Here is an 11835-nt window from a genome sequence, read left to right as displayed (position 1 = left end):
GATAAGGTTTTGCATCGTTTTGGAATGTAAAATGCAAAAAGGGGATATGTCCCCGTGTCTCAAGGGATAACGATCTCTAAGGACCAGTGTCCGAAATTATTGGATGAGAAGCACCACATGAATAAAGTTACATATGCTTCAGCAATTGGATCTATCATGTATGCAATGGTATGTACTCGCCCAGATGTCTCGTATGCTTTGAGCATGACGAGCAGATACCAGTCTAATCCGGGTGAAGGTCACTGGACGGCAGTTAAGAATATTCTTAAGTACCTGAAAAGAACTAAAGATTCATTCATGGTGTATGGAGGAGAAGAGAAACTCGTTGTAAAAGGTTACACCGATGCAAGTTTCCAAACAGACAGAGATGATAGTGTATCACAGTCTGGTTTTGTGTTTTGTCTAAACGGAGGTGCTGTAAGCTGGAAGAGTTCAAAGCAAGAAACAATAACTGATTCTACAATGGAGGCTGAGTACATTGCAGCTTGTGAAGCAGCTAAGGAGGCCGTTTGGATTCGAAAGTTCATTTCTGATTTGGGAGTGGTTCCATCGATCGCAGATCCCATTGATCTATACTGCGATAATAATGGAGCCATTGCACAGGCTAAAGAACCTAGATCACACTCCCGGGCTAAACATATACTCAGGAGATTTCACCTTATTCGAGAGATTAATGAAAGGGGTGATATACACATATGTAAAGTGCACACAAATGATAACATTGCAGACCCACTGACCAAAGGCTTGTCGCAACAGAAGCACGATGGTCACACTAGTTCCATGGGTATGTTAAGAGATGGTTAGGGAGCAATTTCTCCATTAAAGACTTGGGAGAGGCATCCTACATTCTAGGAATGAGGATCTATAGAGAAAGATCTAGAGGGATGATCGGTCTAAGTCAGAGCACATACATTGATAAGGTTTTGCATCATTTTGGAATGCAAAATGCAAAAAGGGGATATGTCCTCGTGTCTCAAGGGATAACGATCTCTAAGGACCAGTGTCCGAAATCATTGGATGAGAAGGACCACATGAATAAAGTTCCATATGCTTCAGCAATTGGATCTATCATGTATGCAATGGTATGTACTCGCCCAGATGTCTCGTATGCTTTGAGCATGACGAGCAAATACCAATCTAATCCGGGTGAAGGTCACTGGACGGCAGTTAAGAATATTCTTAAGTACCTGAAAAGAACTAAAGATTCATTCATGGTGTATGGAGGAGAAGAGAAACTCGTTGTAAAAGGTTACACCGATGCAAGTTTCCAAACAGACAGAGATGATACTGTATCACAATCTGGTTTTGTGTTTTGTCTAAACGGAGGTGCTGTAAGCTGGAAGAGTTCAAAGCAAGAAACAGTAGCTGATTCTACAATGGAGGTTGAGTACATTGTAGCTTGTGAAGCAGCTAAGGAGGCCGTTTGGATTTGAAAGTTTATTTCTGATTTGGGAGTGGTTCCATCGATCGCAGATCCCATTGATCTATACTGCGATAATAATGGAGCCATTGCACAGGCTAAAGAACCTAGATCACACTCCCGGGCTAAACATATACTCAGGAGATTTCACTTTATTCGAGAGATTAATGAAAGGGGTGATATACACATATGTAAAGTGCACACAAATGATAACATTGCAGACCCACTGACCAAAGGCTTGTCGCAACAGAAGCACGATGGTCACACTAGTTCCATGGGTATTAGATATATGGGTGATTGGCTCTAGTGCAAGTGGGAGATTGTTAGTGTAGGTGCCCTAGAGGCAATATATTATTCTTTTATAATCTTTATGTCAGTTGATCATTCAATAAATATATTTATTATGACCTTAATTACTGCGATATTTTGTTAGCATAATAAATGTCCTTAGAATCATGATACAAATTGTATTGTTTAAGTACATGACTTGAACTTGAGATTATATAATATATCATATTCTTAAAGGTCCCTAGTCGAGTATTATTATATAGGACAATGATAATACATAGATAGACTAGTATGTTGTTTGACAAGATAACCACATCTCATCGGTTATAAGTATGGGGATACTAAAGTCAATACATAGGTACATGTGAGAGTACATGGTACTGGACAGACCCACAGTGAGATTCTTCATGTTTAATAAAGTCATAAGAAAGACTCACAGTGATAATGGTGTAACGATCCTTTGACTTGAAATCATTATATTTCTATACGAGGATTAATATACTTTGACTACATTAAAAGTTACTTTTGATCGGGTGATGATAAAAGTGGACATCGGGTATATCATGAGTCGTATGAGAAATATGAATGATAGATAAAGGATTTAACCCTCCTATAATTAGGAGAGATATTATTGGCCTCTTGATTGAGTGAGATTATAAAAGCATGGCCATGCTCAAATAATGATTTGTCTCGATAATCTACTTATGGATCAAGTAAACCCGGATTAAATGTTGAAGAGGATGACTAAATACATCCCTCGAGTTTAATCTATAATATATATGGTTAAATGGATTATATTACACGAAAAACATTAATCACGAAAGGTTTTATCTAATCACGATTTAATTATTGTTTAATTGGGTAACAATGATGTATTACTAGATACCGCTCATTGTTTATAATTTTATTAGAGAATAAAATTATTGCCAATTAAATAATAGCCTATAGGGTCGCACAAATAGAGCACTTAATGGAATAGTTAATTTAAATTATGGATTTAAATTAATTGATGATTATTTGAATTTTATTATAATTAAGTAAGACTTAATTGAGATAATATAAATTCGAATTAAAAGGAATGTTTTTGCCCATAATAATTAAGTATGACTTAGTTATTAATTAAATAATAGAAATTCGTTTTTATTATTTAATCAAATACCTACTAGGGTTGGGCTTTGCTGTTATGGGCCTTTTTAATTAGCCATTATAAATACATAATGATAGGTTAAAGAGGCTTGTATGTTTTTGAGAAAACTCTAGCAGCAAAGAGAGGCAGAGGCAATTCAGATCGTCAAGAAGGAGGCTAGTACATCCATTCCGTAGTCAAGTTCGTGAGACGTTCTTGAAGGTGCTCGTGTGGATACCATAGAGGTGTTTCTCCGAGAGGTAGACACAAAGCGTGATAGCTAGGATCTCCGTTGAGTTCGTGAAAGTTAAGATCTTGAAAGGTATGATTCGTTATCTCCATAATCTGCCCATAATTATACATGGATCCTGTTTTTGGGTTTCGAAATTTTTGTTTTATTTACGTTTATCCGCTGCATTTTATGTCTTCGAAACCCAACACCGGTAGTTATAACTTTTATGCAAACTTTAATTACATTCATATTTTTAGAATTCTAGATTAGTTGTATATGCATGCATGATGAGGCAAATGATCCCGAACCCGATGATAGCATCACTGTACCACAAGTATCCTCAAGAGAAGCTTTTCAAGCTATTGTCACTATAAAAAACTACCTGCTGCAACATGATCAAAATATTCCAGAAGTGGTGCATGCTTTACACAAAATCAAGGATCAGATGCATTTTGGGGGAGGAAAGAAACAATCAACTTTGGAGGCATTTTTCGAAAAAATATGACTTATTAATGTGTTTGAAAATTAGTTATTGAATGAAATGTATTCATGATATATTATATAAAAATATATTATTTGAAATATAATGATTATTCATTTATATTTACATAGGGCCTATAAAGACTTCATTTGTATTTATTCGTTAATGCATCAAGCGAAATTATTCGTTAAGCCCATTGTACCAAGTTGGGACCGAAGAAATTTATTCATTAGACGAGGTTATTCATTTATCGAACATTCATTTATCGAGGTTCTACTGTATATGTCTAACTATTTGAAATATATCTCAAAGCAGATACACTCATATATACATGATAACTCAATTTCTCTATCTAATCCTTTCTCACCTTGCTCTTTACTCGGTACTAGCATAATAATCCGTGGAGCCACGAGTCAATTTCCAAGAGTTTTTTTATGCATCATGCAATTATAATGTTTGTAGAGCAACTCTAAAATATCCTTATATAGGCTCTTGAGTGAAATTTTGAAGAAACGGAGATAAAATTTCTCTCTAACAAGCTCCAAGTCCCCCTCTATAACATTAGGAGATTTGAATGCTTCATCACTTTTAGGAGTAAATATCCCCTCAACTATTATTAAATTATACCTCACTTTTAGGAGTGAATATCCCCTTAACTATTATTATATTATATTTTTATTACCCATTATTTTACATTTAATGAATGAATATAAACAGGGTAGTAAGTGTATGTTTAAAACGAAACGATTAAACTTAATCTGTAGAATGTCGTTAGTATGTTTACAACTAAAAAACTATAAATTAACATATATGTTGAATACAGAGTTGACCAAAATCTTGAATTTTATTTAAATAAACTATATGTACTGCTCTATATTATTATTGAGTTCACTACTAACTTACAATTAACTTACTCAATTTAAAAAGATAAAAAATGCATAACTGAAGTCAGAATGACTTGCAATCATAATATACAATAATGTATAATCTACATTATTGCTAATATTAAAGTTGATTTTAATGAAAAATATTAGTTTTTGAAATTCAACGTATGTATATGTATGGGAAAATGTTAGTTTTTTATTTACATTACTGTTAACAAAGTAAGATTAAGTTATATGTATGTGTGTGTGTTAGCATGTAATTTATTGTATGTTACATCTCTTAGTAAATTATGATGATTTCAATTATTTATATGCTAAATATCTTATTTATGTACATGTATAATCATTATTAACATCTAGTGAGATAATTGATCACTTAAATAACATGCATTTATAATTATTCAAAAAATAAAATTATGTATTAAATAAATTGCTATAATTTATATATGATATTCACATTATCACTGACAAATAATCCATATCTATTTTTTACGCAACCGGGTGTCAATCATGGTTGTAACATAAAAATAAATTATATATTTTTAAGACTTATTATTGATATTCATGATTTTTTTAAGAATTCGAAAGAAAAATTGTATTTATATCGTTATTTAAACCGCTTTTAAGTTTATTTCATTACGACTCTAATTAATTTGATAACATTTTATATTATTCTTCTAAAATAAAAAAAATTCGGTTCGATAAAGTTTTATAAATATCAGTTGAATTGGTTAATTTCTTCAAATTATTGAACAATATATATTTTTTTTCTTAAATAATATAAAATGCATTGAATCAAATGCTACAATATAGTATAAATATAACTTTTATTTGAATAATTCAAAATTTTAAAATAATTCAAAATATTTGTACAATATTATCCTGATCAATGAATATTGCTGATCTAAAAGAATTCTTTTTAAAAAGTTAGTTTTTTTAAAAATGAAAAATGAAAAATAAATCATTTAATATATCATCATAGTTTTAACAAATCTAGTGAGATCTCATTTCAAATTTCAAATATTCTTAAAATTTGGACAAATCCCAAAAATAATAATGCGTTACCGGTGAAGTTAGTAATTTTAATATAAATAATCAATTGACTTGATCCTATAAAGATCTCATACACATTAATTTATATTAACATAAGATATTAAAAAAATTTACATTATTGGTAAGATATTTTCACCGAGCTTGTAATTTAAATTTACTAAACGTAGAATGTGACGATATTTTTCGGCCGGGTCATGTAGTCAAATTTCGAGTATTTTTTGAACAATGAGCCAAGTTCTAAAATGCATTGACTCATTATAATTCGAACTTATCTAAATATGTAGTACCAATATTGATTATTTATATATAAGCGATTCTATTTCCAACATTTTTAAAAAAATTATATATGTACATTTTAATTACTTTTTATAATAAAAAATATGTTAAAAGTATATGAGATATATTTTCAAACTAAAAAATGATTAATAAATAAGATAATAATCCATTTATGTACTATGCCTAATTTTATATCTGGAATTCAATTTTTTAAAATTAACTGTACAAATATTCAACTAACTATCCTTTTTTTTGCGGAATTCAATTAAGTATATTTAAAGTTAAATAAAATATTCATTTAGCACACTTACATATTATGTGTATGATAAAAAACACATGTGACAATATGGTGTAGTACTAAGAGGTTGTATAGTTAAATGAAATAACTTGAGTTCGATTCCAACAAACCACATTTTTTATATAAATATTAAAAACAGAGGTAATTTAGTCTTTTCAATGAAACTTTTTAATCTCATGCAATTATACCCTAGTTCTCCTATTATATATAGAACTAGCATAATAACCCGTGCGAGGCATGGGTCATTTTCTAGAATTTTTTTATGCATCATGCAATTATAATGTTTGTAGAGCAACTCCAACAATATCTTTATATAGACTCTTTAGTCAAATTTTGAAGAAATTGAGATAAAATTTATCTCCAACAAACAACATTCCCCCCTATATAATATTAGGAGTTTCGAATGCTTCATCACTTCTAGGAGTTAATATCCCCTCAACTATTATTATATTATATTTTTCCAACCCGTTATTTTATATTTAATGAATGAATATAAATAGGGTAGTAAGTGTACGTTTAAAACGAAACGATTAAATTTAATTTGTAAAATGTCGTTAGTATGTTTACAAATAAAAAACTACAAATTAACATATATGTTGAATACAGAGTTGACCAAAATTTTGAATTCTATTTAAATAAACTATAAGTATTGCTCTATATTATTACTGAGTTCACTACTAACTTACAATTAACTTACTCAATTTAAAAAGATAAAAAATGCATAACTGAAGTCAGAATGACTTGCAATCATAATATATAATAATTTAAATTTATATTATTATTTTTTAACAGAAAATTTACATTATTGTTAATATTAAAATTGATTTTAATGAAAAATATTAGTTTTTGAAATTCAACGTATGTATGTATGGGAAAATGTTAGCTTTTTATTTACACTACTGTTAACGAAGTAAGATTAAGTTATATGTATGTGTGTGTTAGCATGTAAATTATTGTATGTTACATCTCTTAGTACATTATGATGGTTTCAATTATTTATATGCTAAATATCTGATTTATGTACATGTATAATCATTATTAACATCTAGTGAGATAATTGATTACTTAAATAAAATGCATTTATAATTATTCAATAATTAAAATTGTGTAATAAATAAATTGCTATAATTTATATATGGTATTCACATTATCACTAACAAACAATCCATATCTATTTTTTACGCAAGCGAGTATCAATCATGGTTGTAACATAAAAATGAATTATATATTTTTTAAGACTTAATATTGATATTCGTGATTTTTTTCAAGAATTCCAAAGAAAAATTGTATTTATGTCGTTATTTAAACCGTTTTTATGTTTCTTTCATTATGACTCTAATATTTCTTCATATAATAATTTGATAACATTTTATACTATTCTTCTAAAATTAAAAAAATTCAGTCCGATAAAGTTTATAAATATCAGTTTAACTGGTTAATTCCTTCTTATTGAACAGTATATGTTTTTTTCCTTAAATAATATAAAATGCATTGAATCAAATGCTACAATATAATATAGATATAACTTTTATTTAAATAATTCAAAATATTTGTACAATATTATCTTGATCAATGCTGATCTAAAAGAATTCTTTTTAAAAAGTTAGTTTTTTTACGTGAAAAATGAAAAATAAATCGATTTAATATATCATCGTAGTTTTAACAAATCTAGTGAGATCTCATTTCAAATTTTAAATATTCTTAAAATTGGGACAAATCCCAAAAATAATAATGTGTTACCAGTGAAGTTAGTAATTTTAATATAAATAATAAATTGACTTGATCCTATAAAGACCTCAAACACATTAATTTATATTAACACAAGATATTAAAAGAATTCACATTATTGGTAAGATATTCTCGCCGAACTTGTAATTTAAATTACTAAACGTACAATGTGACGATGTTTTTCGGCCGGGTCATGTAGTCAAATTTCGAGTATTTTTTGAACAATGGGCCAAGTTTTAAAATGCATTGGCTCATTATAATTCGAACTTATCTAAATATGTAATAACAATATAGATTATTTATATACAAGCGATTCTATTTTCAATATTTTTTTTAAAATTATATATGTACATTTTAATTACTTTTTATAATAAAAAGTATGTTAAAAATATATGATATATATTTTCAAACTAAAAAATGATTAATAAATAAGATAATAATCCATTTATGTATTATGCTTGATTTTATATCTGGAACTCAATTCTTTAAAATTAACTGTATAAATATTCAACTAATTATCTTTGTTTTTGCGGAATTCAAGTAAATAGCTTTAAAGTTAAATAAAATATTCATTTAGTACCTTTACATATTATGTGTTGTTTAATCTGGTATAGTGGTAAGAGCTTGTATAGTTGAATCAAATAACTTGAGTTCGATTCCCACATACCACATCTTTTATATAAATATTAAAAATAAGGATAATTTAGTCTTTTTAATGAGACTTTTTAATATAATGAAATTAAACTTTTGTTCTCCGAAGAGATAACATTTTTTGTACATTTTTGTATTGTAACTGTTATGCCCGCTTTCGGCCATGAGCCCTAAACAGGTCCCTGTGGGTGCACTAAATAGCTGGACTCTTGTGTGTGGGCTAGAACCATGGATTTATATGACTTGGGCCAGCACATGCGGGCTGGGCTCGTAACATGCGAGCTGGGTTCACATGCGGGCTGGGCTCGTAACATGCGAGCTGGGTTCACATGCGAGCTGGGCTCATGACATGAGAGCTGGGCTCAAACATGCGAGCTGGGCTCAAGTGAGGACATGCGAGCTGGGCTCACACATGTAAGGTGAGCTCACATTTGTCATTTGGGCTCTCATATGCGAGCTGAGCTCGGTTGTGCCCACGCGAGGTGGGCTCAGGTGCCTTCATGCGAGGTGGGCTTAGCTGCCCACACGCGGGCTGAGCTCATGAGCCCACATCTTATAGAAACAGAGGTAACATTATATTTATTATTTGAAGGCGGTGCGGGCCGAGGTGACCAGGCCGGGCCGCATCGAAAGACTTTGTGTGCAACATGGAAAGTGACTCATAGATGACTGAGTTGCTCGTAGATTTCGGGGTCGACACGGGTTGTTCCTACAATCACGGGAAGGATTGCGGAGATGCCGCGAGATTGTAGGAAGCGTGTGGAGCCGATCGAGATTTACGTGACTAATTGGCTGAAGGCCTGACTTTATCGTGGGCTTGGGCTGCACGGGCTGAAGAGTCATAACCCTAGCCTACGTGACTTGTTCCCCAAGAACTACGTGAGGCTTGATCCCTATAAATAGGGTACGTAGGCACTTGTACGAGAGATGAGTCGACACTTGATAGAGAATAATAAACCCTATTCTCTCTTGAGGAGTCACATACAAGCTCAGCCACCACCAAACAACCTTCCTCCGCCCTCGAACACCATCCTTGATCTTTGTTCCGCCCATTAACCTCCACAACATTGTTATATGAAATTCTCCCTATAACATTTGGCGCTAGAAGGAGGGGTAGTTCATCTTAGGGAGAAAGATGACCAAAGAAAGCAAGCAAGCGACGACACCAGGGAGCGGAGGCAAGAAGGACCCTACTTTCGAACACACGCCCCCAGAGAATCAGGCGCCACCTCCACCAATTGCAACCGTGGACGGGCAGGCTGTGATGACGTACCTCGAAGGGCTGGTCAATCAGATGAATCAGATCAACGCCCGAATGTCAAAGGTAGAAAGAAGCTCGGTCTGGAACGCCAAGCGTAAGGCACGCCGCCTCAAGGTCTCACAGCGTAGCTGGAAGGGCAAAGGCCCTCAGAAGAAGCTGATCCACGATTTTGATGACGTGGCAACCGAGACCGAACAGAAGAAAGAAACATCACGTGAAAAGGAAGATATACCCCGAGGCCATGATGAGCGGGGCAGCCAGATCTCTACGAGATCGGGGCCGAAGCCAGCTTCATCTGAGGCAAGGTCAACTAGCGTGCTAGACCGAGTGGGTAGAAAACTAAGCGAGCATGACCTCAGGCTCAAATTGGAGAATTGTAAGAAGGAGAGAGAAGAGAAAGAGCCCGTGGATAAAAGAGGCTCGAAAAGGGAACGGGCAACTACCCCTCCGGAAAGACGTCAACACACCTCACCCAGGAGGGAGGAGCGACATAGATGCAGAGACAATCGTGAAGAGGAGTCGCAGGACCGAGCTGGAAGAGGGGGACGCCACGAACGACCTCAGGGCTCACACCATTCGAGTAATGCGGGTGGTGACAGAGAAGGAGAAGTTGTTAGAGTAAGGGACCTGAGAAGGATCTTAGATGAGATGGAGCAAGAGAAGAGAGGGCCCCCTGCCTCGGCTGCCCCCTCTCCGTTTACGGCTGCTATCCGATCATCCCCCCTACCTTGGGTGTTTAGGCACAACCCCGACCTTCTATTCAACGGCGAAGCCGACCCGGCGGAGTACCTTATTCAATTTAACACTGAGATGGAAGTCTATCAGGTGCCGGAGATGACCCGTTGCAGACTCTTCGCGGCATCACTCAGAGGTAGTGCCCAACAATGGTTCTCCAAGTTGGGACCGGCTAGCATAAGAACGTGGAGGCAATTGGAGGACTTGTTCGTCAGACAATTTCAGTCGACCCTCCACTATTCGCCTCCTGTGGCCACGTTAGCCAACATCAAGCAAAGGGAGGGGGAGCCCTTGGCAGAATACTTTCGTCGGTTCAACGCCGAGGTCCCCAAGGTGAGAGGAGTCAGTGAGGAGACCATCAAAAATTTCTTGATAGTAGGGCTGAAAGAAGGATCGAAATTTTGGAAAAGCCTCCAAGCGAGTGAGCCGAGGACCTTGGCCGAGTTCTATGAACAAGCCGAACCCTTCAAGAGGGTAGAGAAATCGATGAGAGAGCTGAAAATCAGCGAAAGCTATCGAGACAAGAGGGACCGATCCTCAAGCCCTGACGAAAGGAGGAAGACGTATCGGCGTAGTTCGAGCCCGAAAAAGTCTGCCCGTGGCAAAGAGACCACTAAAGATTCGGGAAGGCCTTATACAAGCAAATGGCAGACACACACCCCTCTGGTAGCCTCTATCGACCACATATATGCTACATATGTGGGGAAGGGGGTATTCAGGAAGGCAACTCCTCTCACAGACTACAATAAAAGAGACACTTCGAAGTATTGTGCATACCATGAGGCCACCGGACACGATACAGCTGATTGTAGACAACTAAAGGATGAGATCGAGACTTTGATTAGACAAGAGAAGCTTACGGAGTGGGTTGTCAAGGAGGTTCGAAGACACAGGACGGATTATCATACCGTCCCTCCTCCACCCCCAGAAGATAAAGAAAGGGTCCCTCGGGCTGGTAGTATTCATATTATTCTAGGCGGGTCTCACATTGGTGGAGACAGCCGGAAGGCGATGGACAGATATGCCCGGGAAGCAAAGGACAAGCCGCTCACCAACGTCAATCATCTAAGCCAAAGGCCCCCGGAGCTCTTTGAAAGGGAGGTCGATGATATCGTGTTTAAAGAGAATGATGCAAAATGGGTGCATTACCCTCATACCGATGCCCTAATCATAAAAATAAAGATTGGGTAGGTGAATGTTCACCGAGCAATGGTGGACACCGGGAGCTCGGCTGATGTTTTGACTTATGATGCCTACAAAAAACTGGGATTATTGGATAGAGAATTAACCTCAACAGGTGGGCACCTGTACGGGTTCACGGGAGACTCGATCGGAGTGAAAGGGACAATTCGGCTCCCGGTGACCATAGGAGAGGAGCCTCATGTGGCCACCCAGATCGCTA

This window comes from Apium graveolens, chromosome 4 (genome assembly GCF_009905375.1).
Source record: "Apium graveolens cultivar Ventura chromosome 4, ASM990537v1, whole genome shotgun sequence".
Taxonomy (NCBI): domain Eukaryota; kingdom Viridiplantae; phylum Streptophyta; class Magnoliopsida; order Apiales; family Apiaceae; genus Apium; species Apium graveolens.
Note: the sequence above shows the minus strand (reverse complement) of the source record.